Consider the following 21973-nt stretch of genomic DNA (forward strand, 5'->3'; position numbering starts at 1 on the left):
TGAGTAGAACTAACCATTTGAAATGTGTTGCACACAAGTCATCTTAAATCAAAAGCCAAACTTCATTCATAATCCTAGAGGAAAGCAGTGTGGTTAAAGAAAGGAATGTGCATAAAAAGAATCTATAATTATTCAAATCTATGAATTGATTTTTCAAATCCTCTACTGTTCAAATAATTTAATTCAGTAAATGTGCAATGACTGCTTTTTAAGAAGATAGAACTAGTGTTAGACACAGCAGGGATATAAACATAGCCCTTGACGTCACAAAGTTTATAATGTGCTACAAAGGCAATATACACAAATGTTACTGAACATCTCAGAACATAATGAAGTACAAATACCAGTGGGTAATCAGAAAGAGGAGGATCAAATGAATTGGGATGATTTCCACAACAAGTAACAGAAAATCTAAAGGCAAAACTGCTTAAACAATAAGAAAATTTATTATCTCACCTAATAAGGAATCTACAGTGAATGTGGTTCTAGGAAAAGTGAATGTGGTTCTAGGAAAAGTGAATGTGGCTCCAGTTCTGCTTCTCTGTAATTCTCTTGCCTCTGCCCTCCTTTAAGTAAGGGAATCCCCTTACAGCTGGTAGCAAGATAGCTATAGTAGTTCAGGATGTCACATTCAGATAAAACAAGCTCTACAGGAGGGACCATCTCTTTTCTTCTTTCTCAAAAGCAAGAAAACCTTTCCCAAGAGCCTCTTGAAGACTTTCCTTTTATTTTCCATTGGCCAGAACTGGATCTCATGCCCATTCCTAAAACAATCACTTCCAATGGCAATGAGACCTACCGTAACCAAGATTAGAATGGATGCTGGTAACTATCATGACCATTACTTTACTGATGGCTGAATACACCAAGGAAGACAGCTCTTGGAGGATGGCATGATTTGGACTGGGGAAAAGAAAGAAAGAGAAATACACAGGCAAAGGAAGGGATGTGTCTAACTGAAGAAGAAAGTCAAACTGCAATCATACATTAAATACACTGTTAGAGATAAAGAATTCTCTTAAGCTGTGCTGGAATCATCTTCTGTAACACAAAAATTAACTTACTATTCACCAGTCGGTAAATGCTAAGAATGCAGGAGGAGTCTGTCTTCTCTTTAAGGAAAGGATTCAGGTTAATTACCAGTGGGGGTAGTCAGACTCACCACTCACTCCTTGTCAACAGAGCTATCTCTGGGCTGAGAACATTCCATATTATGCATACAGATGACTGCAGACTCACTGTCAGTAGTTGTTCCTTGAAGGTTTCTTCTCATTTGAGTTGAAGGTTTTACTCAAAAATCCACACACAACTGGCCCTATCTGCAAATGAAAGCATGCAATTAGGAGGCAAAAAGCTGCAGGGAGCAATTCCTTCCTCCCCCCACCCACCTATAATTAACTGATCCACTTGAAAACTCAACTTAAATACCAGATTCACTAAGCCCCATGTTCAAAGTAAGCAACCTGAATTTCAAAGGTTGTAATGTGCTTATTACATAGTTACCACCCTTTTCCCAGCAGGTAAATTTATTGTTTTGTCCACAGTATACCAGTTGCAACTCTTATGCACCGGGCAGAATCCAACACACATGTATGTTTGGTGGCAGCACACAGGGCTAGTCTACACAGCGTGTTAAAGGAGAGCTACCTACATTTACAAATTAGAAGACAACATAAAAATCAAAATATCTGAGCTCTCTTGAAAAAGAATCAGAAGATCTAGCAATACTGGGCCCACTTTCCCACCTGGTAACAATCAGCAGCTAATCCTTCAGATGGGACATGGGCGCTGCAGTTCTCCATAGATGTCATCACTCTCTTATATCATAACCTGGCTCACAGTTATCTGTCTGGAGCCTGCTGGCATCTGAGCTTGCAAACTCTGCTATATATTTATAATAGCTCATGGGAAACATTTATTATGGTCAAAGCCAAGCCTGTTTTTCTGCCTTGTGGATATAATATAGCATACGAATAACCACATCGGCTTTGGAGTCAGAGGGCCCTAGGTTTGAGATCTAATTCTGCAGATAACTAGTTATGTGATCTCAGGCCTACTTTTAACATAAGATATATTTCTTCATTTACAGTCTTCCAAATAAACATATGAGCACTTAACACAGTCAACAAACAGGCCTGAAATCCAACATGTCAAGGCTGAACTGATGACACCAAATCCATCACTTTCTCAGTCTTTCTCACTTCAGTAAGTTACACTGGAATGCATGCAGTCTGTGCTCAAACCTCAAGTCCTTATCATACACTCTCCCTCATTCTCCCAAAAACATCACCAAAGTGGTTGATTCTCTAAATACATAATTTGTACAGATTCTTAGAATCCCATAAAAACAAACAGCAGTTCCTCAGAATCAATTACTTTGCTGAAACTGCCTATAAATTCAACTATTTAAATAATGATAGCTTGAAATTTCAAAGTTCCATATGAGGAATAGTAGTATTTCATAAAAATACTGGGGATGCCACATATCAAAGTGATGCATTACATTTTGTAAGCTTACACATTTCTTCAAATCTAAGCTGACAATGAACTAGGACATTATGCTTAAGCTGAAAATGTAATTAAGAAAAACAGAAAGATGACCAGAATTAGTGAGTTTAGGAAGGTTGCAGGATACAAAATAAATACTCAAAAATCAATTCTTGGGACTTCCCTGGTGGTCCAGTGGTAAAGAATCAGTCTGGCAATGCAGGGGACACAGGTTCGATCCCTGGGGATCTAACATCCCACATGCTGCAGGGCAATTAAGCCCACGTGCCACAACTAGAGAGAGGCACACGCACCGCAGCGAAGAGCCCATGTGCTGCAACTAAGACCCAAAGCAACCAAACATAAAAATTAATTAATTAATTTTTAAAAATCAGTTCTTTTTCTATAGAACACTTGTTCACTTATCCTACAAAATACAACCCAGCCATTCCATTCCTAGGTATATTAACCTAAGAAAAATGAAAGTTTATGTCCACAAAAGCAGCTTTATTTGTAAGAGCCAAAAACTGGAAACAACTCAACTGTTCACCAACAGAAAAGTGGACAGATATAACGCGGTAAAGCTATTCAATGCATTACTACTTGCAATAAGAAATACATACTCATCAACATGGATGAATCTCAAAATTACTATGCTGAGAAGCCATATCAAGAGTATACACTATAGAATCTATTTACATAAATTCTAGGTTCCTGAGTCAGAGAAAGCATCTCAGCTGATTGCCTGGGAATAGGGGTGAGTGGCCAAGAGAAGAGAAAGGCCCCACAAATGGCTGCAAAGAAATTCTGGGGGGTGATATTTTCATTACATTGAGTGTGGTGATAGTTTCACAGGTATGTATATGTCACAATTTATCAAACTGCACACCTTCAATATGTGCAGTTAACTTTAAATTTAAAACAAAGTAATTCATTGCTTATTAATAAGTGGTAGCAAGACTGACGAATATGAAAAGCAGAACCTCTTTAATGCGTTAAGTTTGAAAATCATGGCCACACGTACACCTGAAACTAACACAACACTGGTAATCAATTATACTGCCGTATAAAATAAAAAATTTTTAAATGATTAAAAAAAAGAAAATCACGGCCACAATCTCTATCTTCAGAAAATAACTTTCAAAAGTATAATATCTCATGCATGTAAATCAATGAAGTTAGAATACATCCTCACATCGTACACAAAAATAAACTCAAAATGGCTTAAAGATTTCAATATAAGACAAGACACCAAAAACTTCTATTAGAGAACATAGGCAAAACATTCTCTGACATAAATCATACCACTGTTTTTTGAGGTCAGTCTCCCAAGGCAATAGAAATAAAAGCAAAAATAAACAAATGGGACCTAATCAAGATTACAAGCTTTTGCACAGCAAAGGAAACCATAAACAAAACAGAAAGACAACCTACAGACTGGGAGAAAATATTTGCAAATGATGTAACTGATAAGGACAATTTCCAAAATATACCAAGAGCTCATACAACTCAATAACAAAAAAACAAACAACCCAATGGAAAAATGGGTAGAAGACCTAAACACATTTCTCCAAAGAAGACATACAGATGGCCAATAGGCACATGAAAAGATGCTCTACATCACTAATTATTAGAGAAACACAAATCAAAACTACAATGAGGTACCACCTTACACTGGTCAGAATGGCCATCTTTAAAAAGTCTACAAATAACGAATGCTAGAAGCATGTGGAGAAAAGGGAACCCTCCTACACTGTTGGTGGGAATGTAAATTGGTGCAGCCACTATGGAAAACAGTATAGGCATGCCTCAAAAAACTAAAGAGTTGCTATATGTTCCAGCAATCTCACTCCTAGGCATATACCCACACAAAACTGTAATTCAAAAAGATACATGCACCCCTATGTTCAGAGCAGCACTATTTACAATAGCCAAGACAGGGAAACAAACTAAATGTCCACTGACAGATGAATGGATAAAGAAGATGTGGTATATATACATAATGGAATATTACTCAGCCATAAAAAAGAATGAAATAATGCCATTTACAGTGACATGGATGGACCCAGAGATTATCATACTAAGCAAATGAAGTCAGACAGAGAAAGACAAATACCATATGATATCACTTATACGTGGAATCTACAATATGACACAAATGAACATGTATACAAAAGAGAAACAGACTCACAGATAACAGAGAACAAACTTGTGGTTGCCAAGGGGGACGGAAAAATTGCGAGTTTGGGATTAGAAGATGCCAAGTATTATATATAGGACAGATAAACAACAAGGTCCTACTGTCCAGCACAGGGAACTACAGTCAATATCCTGTGATAAACCATAATGGAAAATAAAATGAAAAAATATATATAACTGAGTCACTCTGCTTTACTGCAAAAATTAACAAATTATAAACCAACTATACTTCAATAATTTTTTAAAAAAGTATAATAGCTCAATGCTAAGGATCAAAAACATAATTTCTGATCACAAAGAGAACATATGCCAAAAACAGCACTCTAACCTAGTATAATTTGGCATAGGCAAAAAGGAAAAGTGGTAAATTTCAACATTATTCACTCAATTGTAGTCCACAAAGCATGTCAGTCTTTCATCACATTGGGTAGCAATTAGATTAAAAAGTATCAAGCCATTTCACTGTCAACTCAAAAGACATTTTAATATATCATTTGATGTATCGGCATTCATCTGGGTATCACTACTAAAATGTACTTCAGAATGTACTGCTTAAAATTAATGAAGTCATGAAATCAGATTCATTTTAATTGTTAAATGCTGGCATGGCTTGGTGCTTTTTGTACCATATTAAATGCCACCTCTGACTCTATCTGCCGGTTATTTATATTGAAGAGACAGAGCAAATTGCATTACTTCCTTAGCTGAACTTAACCATTAAATTTTAAACAGCATCAAAACTGTGTACTTCCATCTCCACCCAGAGATTTCTATTCTCCAAGTTAACCAATCTCAGTTCCACTGCTATTGCTATGAAAAAAAAAAAAAAAAAAAAAAGGCTGAATCTTTAAAGAAATGAGTTAACAGTGCTATCTTTCAATACTTTTAGGCCTGTCACAGAGAAAAATCATTATCAGTTCTGCATCATCCCAAATGACAGAACTAGAGTGAATGAGTGGAGGTTATATGTTCCATGTATTAGAACATCTTTCTGAGTCACTGCTGCCTAAAGGTGGAATTTCCTGTCTTGGGATACCTATCATCAGAGGCTGGGATATTAAGATAGTGATTCAAAAGTCCTACAGATAGTTGCTTTAGTTCAACTTTATGATTTCTTCCAATCCTCAGATCATCTTATGAATTTAAAAATAAAACCTATTCTTAAAATGCCCAAATCCACTGCAATTCAAAAGTCTGCAGTTTAAGCTGATCAAACTACAAGAAGCTACAAGAAGCTAAAGTCCTAAGTCTTACAGCAACATTTCTGTTTACTTTCCACTTTTCCCCAATGGATCGTGGCTTACATTACCATGCCTTGACCCTATTAAATTACTCTGATTTTGAAAGAAAAATATGTGTTAAATACCTGTCCCATTTTCTTGCTTATTTAAATGTCAAATGCCAGTTCCTTTTTCTTTCCAAAGAAATATAGATCTAACAGGGATAAATAAAGATCTGTAAGAAATCTAGTTAAATTTCCTCATTTAACAGACTCAGAAAGGTAAAGAAATTTGCCCCAAATCTCATAACTAATCAGTATAATTAGTTGCTTAATTATGCCTGTTAGCACTGCAATAAATCACTGCCATGTGTTTCCTCTATAAGCACATGGTAAAGAAATGCATATAATCATTCACTTAGGCTAAGTGAAAAGTTAGTTGCCTGGGCAATAATATCGTAGCCAGTGGTGACACTGTTAGAGACTCAAGACATTTTGGTTTGCCTCTTGCTATTGTTTTACTGGTGCTGTTAACATTCCTAGACTCTAAACATGCAGGATGTATGTATTAGAATTACCAAAATGGATACAGGTGAGGGTGTACATGTGGATAGCTGTGAATAAGGCAAAAAATTTAAATAGTGGGACAGGATGTATTTCTAACTCCTGGAGTTTCAGAATCTGGTGGAAAAGGATGTATATGCTTTAATAAGAAATAGAAAAGAAGCGATAAAGTAATAAAGAGGGACTACTGGTGGGAATGCATAATGGTACAACCACTTTGGGAATAGTGCGGCTATTTTCTTATAAAGGTATACATATACTTACCAGACACGCAAACAAACCCACTCGCAAGAGAAATGAAAACATACGTCCACACAAAGAATATGGGATAGAGGAGGCAGTACAAGACAGCAGTAAGAAAATAGGTCCTGCAGAAGACCTAAGTAGACATTTCTCCAAAGAAGACATACAGATGGCCAATAGGCACATGAAAAGATGCTCTACATCACTAATTATTAGAGAAACACAAATCAAAACTACAATGAGGTACCACCTTACACTGGTCAGAATGGCCATCTTTAAAAAGTCTACAAATAATGAATGCTGGAAGCATGTGGAGAAAAGGGAACCCTCCTACACTGTTGGTGGGAATGTAAACTGATGCAGTCACTATGGAAAACAGTATGGACATGCCTCAAAAAACTAAAAATAGAATTGCCATATGTTCCAGCAATCTCACTCTTGGGCATATACCCAGACAAAACTGTAATTCAAAAAGATACATGCACCCCTATGTTCAGAGCAGCACTATTTACAATAGCCAAGACATGGAAACAAACTAAATGTCCACTGACAGATGAATGGATAAAGAAGATGTGATATATATACATAATGGAATATTACTCAGCCACTAAAAAGAATGCAATAATGCCATTTACAGCGACGTGGATGGACCCAGAGATTATCATACTAAGCAAATGAAGTCAGACAGAGAAAGACAAATACCATATGATATTACTTACATGTGGAATCTACAATATGACACAAATGAACATATCTACAAAACAGACTCACAGATACAGAGAACAGACTTGTGGTTGCCAAGGGGGAGGAGGGATGTGGGAGGAAAGAACTGGGAGTTTAGAATTAGCAGACACAAACTATTATATATAGGATGAATAAACAACAAGGTCCTACTGTATAGTACAGGGGACTCTATTCAATATCCTGTGATAAGTCATAATGGAAAAGAATATGAAAAAGAATATATATATGTGTGTGTAACTGACTCACTTTGCTGTACAGCAGAAATTAACACAACACTGTAAATCAATCATACTTCAATAAAATTTTAAGTAAGAAAGAAAGAAAACAGGCCCTAGAGTCAAACTGTCAAAGTCTGAATTCTAGCTCTGCCACTTATGAGATGTGTTGACTCTGAGGCAAGTTATTCACCATGCCTCACTTTCCTAAACTGTAAAATGGGTATAATTCATAAGGCTATTTTGAGGTTTAAATTAGGTTAATACACGTAAAATGCTTGAAACATTGGCAAAAAGTAAGCCCTCAGGAGTGTGGACATCAGAAGGGGAATCGGGTTTAATAAATAATATAACATTACGAGAGTAATTTTCTTAGCAAGTCAGAGGACATTTTAAAATACATATACACACCCACAGAAACTGCAGTACAGTGTAGTGTTTAAGAGTTTACTTGTATTTTGTTTATGGTCACTATTAAGCCATTTCATTATTTTCAACTTTGACGGCCATGGAGAACTTCAGGCAAGATATTTTACTTTCCTCAGATCTGGTTTCATCAACTATAAATGAGGTCAATGCCATTTACTTCAGAGAATTCCTGTAAGAATGTAATAACGTGTATAAAGTGTTTATATGCTTGGCACATGATAGCTAAAAACATACTATTTCATTACACTATTATGGTATATAAGTACATATATATGTAATATGTGTATAATGTATAAGTACATTACAACTAGAGCATTACAACTGCTCATCCAGTCTTTATCTGTTTAGACTGTCCCAATTTACACAGGTTTTCACCAAGTAATTACTAACAGCCACTCCCCTTTCTATCTCAGTATGTCCCAGTTTAGATGATAAATTATTTGCTCACCCTAACATAAAACTAAAATACTCTCAAGATTTTCCTTCTATCCTGTTCCTCATCTTCTTAATGTTCTCTTATTCCCTTTTCAGTGGCATTATCTGTTTGTTATTCAACTCACCATCCCCCTTTCCAAACACACACAGTCTCTGGCTCTCTTCATCTCCTTACCCAGGTGATTGGTGATCTCAGTACTTCAAATTCAGGTCTTTCTAAGGTCTCATACTCCTCAGCAATGTCATACTTCCCAAACCCAATATTTCTGAAATTCCTACGTGTCCCTCCAATCTGAATTTCAGATTAAAACCTAGGGACCTACAAACACCACCACCAAAGGATTAAAACTTTAGCTCTCTTTAGGGATCTCTACATCTTAACTCCTAGACAACACCTTAATCCAAACTAGAGAATCTTTAATAATATGAACTTCAGTTACTATGACAGTTGAGTAGGGGAGATCATTTGAGGACCATTTTCTCCCTGCAAACCAAACAATTTAGGTGGATTTCTACTAAATAAATACATCGTAACAGCCTTGATTTTCTTCTTTTGTTGCTGGCTCCCAAATAATCCAGTCAAAGACACCAAAGGTTCTAGGTCAATCGTAGACAACAATTCTTAAAGGTTTTGTCCAGTGCCCTCCCTTTTTCACTCTACAAACACTCCCCCTAGGTTATTTCAATCACTCCACTGAGTTCAACTATCATTTGGATACTGATGAAAGTCCTATCTCCAAGCCCAAAGCTCTCCAGCCTAGGTGTCTTTCAGTTTAACCTCACACACTCAACTGCATACAGGCACATCTCCACCTGGATGTGCTACCTCTGCCTCAAGCTTAACTGAACTCTACTTCTTCCCCACCATTCCTCTACTCCATTCCCATTTAACTTATTTTCATTCAACTCCCTCATCTACCCAGTTCCCCAAACCATAAACAAGGGTACTTATTATCCTTGCCTCCCGCCTTCCATTCTCTTTCACCACAGCCAAGTAACAAGCAAATTCTCTCAACTATTTTTCTAATCTGTCTGTTTCTTCTCAACCCTAGAGCCACTAGTCAAGGTCTGCGCCACCAGCATTATGTCTATGGGCACCAGCATTATAATAGATGCTAACCAATCTCCTTGCCAGTCACTGAGACAGTCCCTCCAATTCATTCACATCTGGGCTAGAATGATCCTTCTAATACAAATGTCTGATTGTGTTTTTTTCCTACCTTAAAACTCCCTTTAATGACTCACTATAATCCCCAAGAACAGTTCAGTTCTTTAACCTGACTTGCAAGGACCTTTATGATTTGGTCCCCATTTTTCTCTTCAACCTCATTTACTGCCTCCAACTCATAATTGTGCATCCAACCATTCTCAATTTCTTTGTGTTCCTCAAAAACACTAGGCTCACTGTCTCTCTCTCGCCTCTGGAGCATCATACTTGCTGATCACTTCTGCAGGACATACTCTTCAGAATGTGATATGGCCATCGCTTCCTTCAGGAAGACTTCCCCAATCCTCCAAACCTACATTAGACGCTCTTCCAATGTATTGTGTGCCTTCCCTTCAGGGCACTTATACTGCAGAGCTTATCAATTCTGGCTGCACCTCCAAATGCAGAGGGCGGGTGATGATTAGGCCCAGAATTTCAGACACAGAAGTTCAGGAATGTGGCATCCTGTTTTGGGTGTCATATCTTAAGAGACATTAATAAACTAGAAAGCATCCAGAAAAGAGAAAGCAAGACGGTGAAAAGTCTGAAAATTACATCACATAAGCAAGAATTAAGGAAACTAGAGAGAGTTAGCCTAGCAAAAAAGCACAGGGGGAAGATATGACAGCCTTCAAATAAGTGTGGGCCTTAGTATACAGCATGTGAAAGAGGAAACAGACTTTTCGTGGGTTGGTTGTCAAAGAGGATGGACCAAAAGCCATCACGTTCAAGTTGCAGAAAGGCCCCCCAAAAGATACTGGGTTGTCTAGAAAAGTACTGAATTCACAGTCACTAGAGGTTTTATAGATCAGGGACACTAAAAAGAGTCCTACATTTGGGAGAATGTCAGACTAGACATTATCTACAGACCAAACCAATCCTCAAGATTCTAAGATACCTAAACTCATAAAATATTTTAAATATGACTAGGTAGCAGCTGAATTAAAGCACATTAATTACCCTGCCCAAATAAGGATAACTTCCTAAGATGTGAGATTTAACTGCCTGTTTCACAAAGAAATCAGAGGAACAACTAATTATAAAAATAGCTGAATATTTTTCTATATGAATGAACTTTTTAAAGAAAAAAATGAGACATTTTCATTTACACTGAAAGAAGGGAGAGTCTCCTACTTTTTTATTTGAATCTGTGTAAAAAAACAGAAAGCCACCTAAATGCCAACTTGTAATTTATTCAGATACAACACTTACTTCTCCAAGGGTAAAATGACATCAAAAAGGCTTATTTAGGATATAAAAATGTTAAAAAGACTTTGAAGACTAACGAATATTTCGTTTCTGATTTATACATGAGGAACAGGGAAAGGCAAGGGAGAACTTTAAAAGGTTTCCTAATGTTTCACAGAATTGTCATGGCTATGGGTACAAGAAGAAAAGCTACTACGAAGAATGGGGTGAAAAAAAAGATTTTGTTCTCTCTGCTATACCTTGAGATTAAACTGATCTGGAAAGGAAGCTATTTTTTGCATGAGTGAGAATGAAAATGCAAAAAGACAATATAAGGTATTCATCCTCATGGTATGACTGCTTTTTAAAAAGCACATAAAATGTCTAAATTAGTAACCCACTGTCATGTTTAACTCTTACTACTTACAATCTCCATACTCTCATTTTACAACATTTAGAGAAAAAAAAATCATTTTCATTAAAACATCAGCTTTAATAAATATGCTGCACTCAAGTATGATTTTACTCAGGGAGATGGGATGGTTTTTTTCTCCCCATAAGAAAAACTTTTATAGTAAGAGTTTTTAAAAATAAACTAAACTTGTAAAACATTATCTTTCTATAGAACTTTCCAAAACACTTCTGCGTATGTGAAAGGCTCTAATAGGGAAGCAACTTAAACTGGAAAGCCTGTTATGGGTTGAACTGTGTCCCATTCTCTCTCCCATCCCCCCAAAAAAGATACGTTGAAGTCTTAACCCCCAAGACCTCTGAATGTGACCTTATTTAGAAATAGAGTTGTTGCAGATATTAGTCAAAATGAGGTCATACTGCAATAGGGTGGGCCCCTAAATCCAATATGGCCAGTGTCCTTATGAGAAGAAGCTGGCCTTGTGAAGAAGACAGAGAGACAAACGGAGAAAACCACAAGATGACAAATCAGAGACTGGATTATGCAGCTGCAAGCCTAGGAATGCCGAGGATTGCCAGCAAACCACCAGAAGCTAAGGAGAGGGAAGAAAGGATTCTCCTACAGGTTTTGGGAGGAACATGGCCCTGCTGACACCTTGATTTTGGACTTCTAGCCTCCAGAACTGTGAGACAACAAGCTTCTGTGGTACTTCATTGTGGAGGGCCTAGGAAGTGAATACAGCTTCCATTTGATTAGAAGAGTGAAAAGTCAGACAAACCTAAGTGTTACAATCATGATCACTACAACCTAGTGCCCAACCAAAACAGGATTTTGGCCTTGCTCTGGAACAGTCACTGTCAACAAGGTCTCCAACTCATCAGAAGTGAGTCTTATGTTTCTATTAACTATCCCATTTATTTGCTGTCTAGGCCACTAGGTTTTATAAATGTGTGTGTTTTTCCATCATTTTCTCATTGGACAGTTTTCCATGGTCTTACTTTACATGTTATTTACTTATTTTGACTAGGTAGTAACACACAGTAAAATGGGATATAAAGTGTTTCACCCTCACTCTCCTGTCCACAAATCACCCTACACTCTGAAGACAACAGCTTTTTTATCTACATCTTTCCACTGAGATTCTACGCATTTAGGAAAATATTATGTATCATGTATGTGATAGACATCAATGGTATCATATTCTGTGTATCATTCTGAACCTTGTCTCTATCACTTCATGAATCTTTGGAGAGCATTCTGTATACGCAGGACTTACATAATTCGCCGTATAGTATTCCACTATATAGATGCATATATTTAATCAATCTCATAGAGATGGATATCTAGGTTGCTGCCAATATTTATATTTATCACAAATGATGCTGTAATGGCTACCTCTTTATTGTCTTTTCATTGAGTCCTTTCTTTGCCATCCCATTTAAAACTGCAATCCCTTTTTCCCTAGCCAGGCATTCCTCATCCTGCTACCATGCTTTATTTTTCCTCACAGTGCTTTAAATTTTGTTGGCACTCTATATATCTATTACTCACTTATTAGTTTTCTTCACCAATCAGAATGTAGGGTCTTATGAAGAGACAGATTTCTGTTTTAGTTTGCAGCCAAAAGCCTAATACCTGAGTGCCTGGCACACAGCTAGAGCATTTACGTACTTATTGAATAACTGAATGCTTTTATTTAATCCCACAAAAGAAAAACACACATGATAACTAAAAAGTACATCTTCCCTTCAAGGCAAAATAAGTTATAGGTTCCCAAACTGATCAGTAATTTGTATATTAAAGTATAACTGATGTATATACTTTAAAAAGGTGAATTACAATTTATGAATTACAATTCTGACACCAATTGTGATGTGCAGAACACACCAACACCAACCAATTCTCCGACACCAACTGGGGGTCTTATACTTCAACTCAATTCTGACAATATCTACCTAGAGATAACATCACATCCCATAATTTAGGGGCTCAGTCCTACAAGACTGCTCCCTTACCCCTTCAGAGGTCAATCATAAGTGCAGGTTGTCACCTGTGCTTCTGAGGGCCCACAAAGCTCCTCCCAGGTTCAATTAATTTGTCAGATCGACTCACAAAATTCTGATAAACATTTCACTTACTAGACTACCAGTTTATTATAAAAGGATATGAGTCAGCAACAATCACGTGATGCACACGGCAAGGAATGGGAAAAGGGACACAGGGTTTCCATTCCATTAGCACTTCACTAGCCCAGCACTTCCACATGTTCACCAACCCAGAAGCTCCCCAAATGCTATCCTTTCAGGTTTTTATGGAAGTTTCATTACATGGGAATTGACTGATTAAATCATGGTGCCAAGTGATTCAACCTCCAGCCCCTCTTTCCTCTCTAGGTCAGAGGGGTGGGACTGAAAGTTCCAACCCTCTAATCACTCCTTTGGTTTCCCTGGCAACCAGCCTCCAACCTTACAAGCTTTCCAAAGTCATCTCATTAACATAACAAAAGACACCTTTAGTGCTCTCCTCAATGATGAAATCCCAAGGGTTTTGGGAGTTCTATGTCATAAACAGGGGGTAAAACCAAATAAATATTTCTTATTACAAGTCACAATATCTCAATAAAGCTATTACAAAAAAAGAAAACATCCCCTCTCAAAAAAAAAAAAAAAAAAATTGGGGCTTGAGGGGAAGTTTACTTCCTTGGGGTATACTCTTAGAGGCAGAAATACTACTCTTTGATATATGCCAAACTGTTTTCACAAAGGGTTCTATGGATTTATACTCTCTCCAGCAATGTACTGATATTTAGTACCTATGTCACTGTACTCAGGTGAAAGAGCACCATTTCCTAAATCTTAAATCTGATAAGAGACACTTTCTACTGATTATTATTAAAGTTGAACACTTTTTCCCTATTCTAGTCATATTTTTCTTTTGCAGAAAAATATGCGGTCAGCTGGTCAGTTGTTAGCCTTTAAAATAGACATCTTTATGCCTGCAATTGTTATACACAAATACTTCTATTTCTCATAAAACAGAGAAATTAATTACTTTCTTATCAGTTTGGCCAGCAGTAATGAACTCACCCTGAGTTCTACTTCTGTGTTTGGTAACTTTAAAGCTTTTCTTGAGGTCAAAATACTTTTTAAAAAAGGTTGCAATAGTCACTCTCCCCCTCAACAGGCAGATTGAAAGGTGGACTCACACTACAATATGAGTCCACCTGGGTTACATATATTTCCAGTTTCCTGACTGCAATTCCCCTTTAAGGTAATTGCCCTAAGGGACTTGCAAAGAAATTTTCAAACAATATGGAGTAGTAAAAAGGAAAAACAGTTATTAACACCTTCCACAATCCAAGTACTTAATTTGTGCTTCATAACAAATCTATTACCCTCACTTGATCTAAAAAGAAAATAAAAGGCACTATGGGTAAGATCCTGCCATATGGCAAATACATGGCAAAATAAGGGAGCAAACTGAGGTGCACCTAATTCTGAAGTCCACATTCTTTCTGCCACTTTACAATGCTTCCCAAGCTCACTGACTCTGAATATCAGACAAGACTTTGAATACTAGTTCTGCCAATTACGATGTGACTATTTCTAAGCTTCTTCAGTGTATATGCACCATGTTTACAAAAAGTCACTATTTAAAAAATTAATATAAAAATGGGAGGCTTAAAAATTCACTGTAAAATGAAATTTTTTAAAACACCAATTTTTAAAGAGCAATAATTCTAAACACTTTTCTTGAATTTATATCAAGATTCACTACACCTCCCAACAAGCAGAGGTTCTTGGATATCCATTTACAAACATGTAATCACTTGGTGAAAAATGTTTTTTAGGGACTGACTGCCAGTCTCCACTTTAGCCAACTAGTGCATCTTTTCTCAGTAGAAAAAAGCCACATCAACTACATTACTTTTTATCCTTTACCACATGAGAAATGTTTTCAGCAATGTACACACCATCCAGGAAGTAGCATGGGGGGGAGGGACAGAAATGGCTACTTTAGCTACCTACCTAAGAGACAATGACTGCAGGACCTGGTTACTATACAACACAGAACAGGACAAGGACAAGAAGAATAAAGACAAAAACAAAGCAAGAAATCGTGTACTCTACCCTAGGTATCGGATACCACTGTGGTGAAGGAAAAGTCAATTACACAATTCTTATAGAACCCCTGATTAGCTTTAAAAACTGCTACTTTAAGACCCAAACATCTACTTGACAAGACTTGGACTGATTTCCAAAGGATACTATACCCCAGTAACAACTCCACAAGGATTTCCACATTCATGAAACAAAAATCAACTCAAATATTAAAACAAGAATTCTTATACTAATATTTTCTTTTTCCAAGAACTCCCACACCCTTCATATAAAAAGGGTAGCATTATCTAATAAAATTAACATAATTCAGATGGATGGAGCCCGTCAATAAAACACATTTTTCTCTTAAATTTATTTTAATATTAAAGCATCAATAGGACTTGGGGCAGACCAAAAAATAGGAACATATCTACAGCCCCCTACTTTACCACAGGGCTATTATTAAAATAATTCTACTGTACATAGAATCATGCACTGTTTTCCTTAGCTCGTATAATACAATCAGGCTATTGTGCAATGGGTAAGAGGGTTCTTTAGAAAAAAATTACTGCTGAAGTAATTATTGTCTCGAGGTAACTTACCACATTCTACTCTCCATAAACACCATTGTTTTTAATCACAACTCTACTTACAGCTTTACCCTGTATCAACAAAATTTCCACTTTGTAAGATCCTTTCAAACTGAAATAATACAATGTTTATATGATCACAGTATTTGGTAAAGTGAGACCGCGTTACAATAGTATGTGTACTAAGTTCTTGTTTTTGTGGAAAAACCTGCATTGATTTGTCTCGAAGGACATTCATCAAAACATTACTAATGGTTATCTTAGGCTAACAAGGATTATGGAAGTGCTTTTTCCTTTAGCTTATATGTGTATTCTAATTTTCTGCATTAAACACAACTTTTTTTTTTAGTGTTTGTGCATAAAACACAGAACAATTTGAGTTACAGAAACCTGTGTGCCACATTTTATTCAAGATTACCAATTCAAATCCACATACTCAAGAGTTAACATAACGCAGCACATGTTGCTCAAGAAATATTAGTGAAATCTCTTCAGCCAAGAAGGTCAGTTTTTAAACAATAAATTCCCTCAGACAGGAAAATAGTGCCTATAAGAAAGAAGTAACTTCATGTCTGTTTTTTTACAACTGGGCTGGGGTAAGGGTGGAAAATGGCTTGGGATGCCCAGGTGACCATAGATAGGGAAGACCATAGGGGAAAACTATTGATACTAACACTTGAGAAACAAAACAAAATCCTTTCACTGATTTGGAGGCACTGATTCATAGAAGAAGTCACAGAGTAGCAGAAAGTAATCAGAGATATTAAGTAAAGACTTAAAGGATGACAGTGGGCAAAAGAAAAAAGAAAATGCCAAGAAAAAACTGAACACATGTATTTATGTAACTCATTCTGAAAAGCAAATGAAAAAATAATTATCTAACAATTTATAACTCAACTGAATCAGCTCTGGCTTCTTCATCAGAAAAAGAATGACTTTCAATGAGCTTAGCACTTAGTAGCAGAGCCAAGAACACCCTTAAAGATCTTTGAATGATGCTTGCTTTGAAACAAACTAGTTAAAAATTAGGCACATTGTTAAGCAATTAATATACAAACATATAAACAGGCAATCTTTACATATTAAATCAATCTAGAAGTGATTGCAGATGTGAAGGGAATGCAACTTTGAAAAACACACAAGGTAAAGCACTAAGGTAATTTTATTGACTCCCATGAAAAAATTACCTTTAAACCAAAATAAGTAACTCTACTAAGTTAAACCATAAGAAATTGCCAATATTCAAGCATTTTTTAATCTATAAAAGCAGAAATTTCATACGGTCCCACTCAGTGGTCTGGTGATCAATATTTAACAACCACCTCTCTGGAAAAAAGGCCCTGGTTTGTAGCTTTTGCCAATTCCCATGTTGTAAATAGTCCCACTTTAGGCAGTTTCAAGCTGTCAACATGCCATCACTGAACCGTGGGGCTGGAGAGATGTACACAACCAGTTTGCCAGCTCCAACACACCACTGGTTCCACCTAATACTCTGATCTAAGGATCATCAGAGCAGTTCCTAAAATTTCTCATCCTTTTCTGAAACAGGCTTTTGCCTGAATTATCCAGTTTTCTACTTATGCTATGAAGAAAGCGAAACAGTGATGGGGGGCGGGGGCTATTTTAAACTGAGTGGTGAGGAAATGAGTCGATATTTAAGCTGAGATCTTAAAGATAAGAGGCCAACTTGCTAAGATCTGGAGAAGACTATTTCAGACAGAGGAAACAACTAGTGCAAAAGCCGTAATAAGGCAAGAACAAGCGTGGCATGTTTGAGAAAATGAATGCTAACGTGGCTAGAACTTAGTGAGCTATGACGAAATACTCCTGAGAGGTTGTCAGGGCCATATCATATACAAACAGTATGAGTCTGTATTTTCTGGATGAGTATAGTTTGTATTTTACTCTGAGTGGACTGGAAACAATTTCACATAGTAGTTTGATAAATGTTAAATGAACGAATGCATACCTTAATGCATTATTATAACAACCCCTTATGAGACTTAGGTCAAAGTCTACTAATTTTATTAACTTTTCTCAATATAATCATTCCGGTTACTTCACAATCTATGTAGAACATTATGAAGTATGAAGTTAAAGCAATTTAAGTATGATAGGCCTCAAACTACAAATACAGCTGAAATAAACGTAGTGGTAGGACTACACACCAGTTCAGAAGTATTATCTTATTAATCCAAAATGGTTATTTCATATGTGAAATGCTAATATACGAATTCGGGTAGGTCAATGTCAAATTCTAATGAAGATGACCTAATTAGTCTACAAAGTGTAGAACAATCAATTTTGTAGGAAAACATTTGCTACTGTGTCATCTGAAATGACTTTATATAACATGCAAGTAAACTTTTAAAAAAATTATAATAGCCAGGGACTTCCCTGGTGGCACAGTGGAAAAGACTCCGCACTCACAATGTGGGGCGGGCGGGGGAGGGGTTCACTCCCTGGTCAGGGAACTAGATCACACATGCATGCAGCAACTAAGAGTTCACATGCCACAACTAAGGAGCCCACGTGCCACAATGAAGACCCCACAGAACCAAATATTTTTTAAAAATTACAACAGCTATATGTTTTTATATAAAAATTGTTTTAATTTCATGTTTTAATGTGAAAGAAAAATAAAATATCAGGTCTGATTTATAGATATTATTGCTTAGGAGTTAAAATAACAAGCATATGTAGGTTAAATTATATTTGCATATTACAAAAACTGTAATAATACATACAAATACATACATGTCCACACTTCTGTGATCATGAAAATTAAGTCCACATTATGGCTACATAAAAGTCTATCAGACAAGACAATCAAGATATAAATTACTACATATTACACAAAAATAGGGAAATGTTTAGACTGGTTTATGGAGAACAATTTATGCTTGCAAATAAAAAATTACTCATTCAGGAAGTTCTAAGCCACCTATTTCGACAATTTAAAAGATTACTTTCAAAAGGAAATGAGACCTATAACTCAGGGAAAAAAAAGAATTTAAAAAAATCTTGTCTCAGCAGAATTAAATACTTTTAGTGTGTGTATTATTAATTTCTCTTGCACTCTCATATCCTACCTAAATACCAGTTAAATTGAAGTTTAAATATATTCAATTTTTTTCATTTAAAAGCACAAATATGCATACAATAAATATTACTCAATAGATTTGTGTACATTAATATAGCTAGCTACTTTACCACACAACTACAATAACTGTGCTGATAGATAGGGCCCCTTCTCTATTGAGGGGGGAGTAAAAAGGCAGTGTGGTACTGAAAGGACAAGGTACAGTAACAAATTTTTGTACCCTGAACACCCCTCCCTCAAACTATGAGATTTCTGTTTGAGCGTTCTACAAAAGAAAAAACAAGAAATGCTTAGAATATCGCCAGGTAAATTACTTTCTTGGTAATGGCACTGCTTTTCTTTAATGAAAGGAGTTCTGCAATAGAAAAGCAATTAAGTTTTGGTTTTGAATCTTGAGCACAAACCCCTGATAAAAGAAAGGTAAGTGCAGTCCAACTCACAGTGTCTACATCCATGTAAATCAACAAGACTCAGAATTCAAGAAACAAAGCCTAAAGAGAAATATGGGGCAAGCCAAAAATAGTTGTTTTTTTTTAAGTGGCACCCTACTTCCAAACTAGGCTTTCCTTTTCTTTATTCCATTTACCTTACTTCTCTTCACTCCTTTCTCACCTCCTCTGTTCTTTACCATTTTCCTGTGTAATCTCACTTTCTATACACAAAAACTGATTTCAAACTTACCATTTCCTCTTGTTACCGAAATCTGTTTTTACTTCTTATGGGAGTATATGGTTTTAGGTGAAATACTTTTAACTGAAATACTTTTACTTAGAGAAACATTCCTATAAGATATTATCAAAAACATGAATAACAAGCAGCCATTCATTTAGCAAATGTGAGTAACCACCATGTGCAGAATACTGGGGATTCTAAAGTGAAAACAACAAAGTTCTTTCCCCAAGGACATTAAAGCAAGACTGTGCTTGGCAGGTACAGGGAAACCTACATGCCTGGTGTGGGGTAAGCCAAGGAGAAATGAGTAGAACACGTCATCAGAGAGGCCAGCCATACAGATGATGGAGGGCCTGGTAGGTACTGTTATATTCTGGCATTTACTCTAAATATGGAAAACCACCAAAGGGTTTTGAATATAGAAGTAAAATAATCGGACTTTCATTTCAAAAGGACTGCCCTGGTTGCTGTGTTGAGAACAGAGAAGAGCAAAAGCAGCAGGGGGACCAAAAAGGAGATGACTAAAATAACACAGGCAAGAGATGGTGGCTGCACGTGGTGCGGGGTGGGGCAGCAGTTGAAGACAGCAAGCTGTGGTTATATTTATTTTTTTTTCATTTTTTAAGAACTTTTATTGAGATACAATTGACATACTTTATTCTGAAAGTTAATCTGATTTTAAGGTTAATAAAGGACATACTTGCATGATACATTATTGTGAATTGCATGTGAATGTGTGAGAAAGGAATCAAGAATGTCTACGAGGTTACAGTCAGAGAAACAAAGATGGAGTTGACGTTTAATAAAATGAGGGAAACTGGAAAAGAAACAATCATGGTGGGGGGAGGGAGGAAGGAGGAAGAGGAGTTCAGTTTGACAGGTTAAATTTGGGATGTCTAATTGAAAAGGGTGACTAGGCAGCTGGGTATATAAGTCTGAAGGTTAGGAAAGAGATTCAGGTGAGAGGGAACTTTTTTAGTTTGAAATATCTGATAATTCTAGCTAGATAGGATGAGATCACAGGAGACTATGTTTAAATATAGAAGAGGTCTAAACATAGAGCTCTAGGACCCTGCCTTATTTTTCAGAAGTTGGGGCAACAAAAAGGAACCAGAAAAAGAAACCGAAAATAAGCAGAAGTGTCCCACAAACAAAAGGAAGAAAGGTCTCAAAGAAGAGAAAATTATCAACCACTTCAAATGCTTCTGCTGCTACATCCAGTGAGATCAGGATTAAGAACTGACTAGGGAATTTGTCACCAAGGGGGTCCCTAGTAAGCAATCTCACAAGAGCTGCTAAGGCAGCATGGAAGAGGAAAAAACCCAATCGTAGTCGATCCAAGACAGAGAGGGAGTACTGGTGACCACAAATAACAACAACTCTTGAACAGTAGCTGAAGAAAGAAATGTGCTATTGGGGTAGGTTTTTTTGTTTTTAAAGATGGGAGATATTTCAGCATATATGCTGACAGGAATCACCCAACACAAATGGGAAACACAGATGAGGCAGCTCATTGGCAAGCAGGAGAATGGGACGAATCCCGACAGGAGGGGGACAGAACTAAGAGCAAGAGAGGAGGTGATGGTCATAGCACAATAGGAAATACACAGAGTCTGGGTACAGATGCGAAGAGACATGCAAAAGTTTTCTCCTGATTGCTTTCAATTTTAATATACAGGAAACAAAGTCATCAACTGAAAATGAAGAAGAGAAAAGAGGCACTAGAGGTTTGAGGAGAGGTTGTAAAATAGTCATTTAGGGGACTGGCAGAGTGATTTAACCAGGGATTGACTGATACCATGATTAAAGGACTGTGGACAGCACGAAGGACCCTCCTTGGCCAATACAAAGGGAGAACAGGTCAGCATGGGCATGTCTTCCTCAATTCACACTCAACTGCCAGGTGTCGGCTGGACTAAATGAAGAATTGCATTGCGGGGGCTGGTGGTTACCAGGTTAAGTACAAGAAGGCAGAGGTGCTAAAAGAGAACTGAGGCTGTATAAAAGGGAGACTTTTAACAGCAGACTATGGATTCAAATCAGGGTAAAGAATCAAATGAGGATGTGGAGGAAGGGGGACTTGGGGCCCTAAAAAAGGGAGTAGCAGCAACAGATCGCACACTAGGTCCCAGACACAGAAGTACAGTTCAAGTGGGGGTCCTTGAC

At 36.9% G+C, this 21973-nt stretch overlaps 1 protein-coding gene across 2 annotated transcripts in view; it reads right to left on the reverse strand.

The window, feature by feature from the left end:
• The window catches only part of CDC42SE2 (CDC42 small effector 2), a 98369-nt gene that overhangs the window by 71236 nt on the left and 5160 nt on the right, over nucleotides 1-21973 (reverse strand). For both annotated transcript variants that reach the window (XM_057735900.1, XM_057735911.1), the window contains exon 2: nucleotides 1163-1319. The gene's annotated coding sequence lies outside the window, so the exon portion shown is untranslated. The remainder of the gene's footprint in view (nucleotides 1-1162; nucleotides 1320-21973) is intronic.

This window comes from Hippopotamus amphibius, chromosome 1 (assembly GCF_030028045.1).
Source record: "Hippopotamus amphibius kiboko isolate mHipAmp2 chromosome 1, mHipAmp2.hap2, whole genome shotgun sequence".
NCBI lineage: Eukaryota > Metazoa > Chordata > Mammalia > Artiodactyla > Hippopotamidae > Hippopotamus > Hippopotamus amphibius.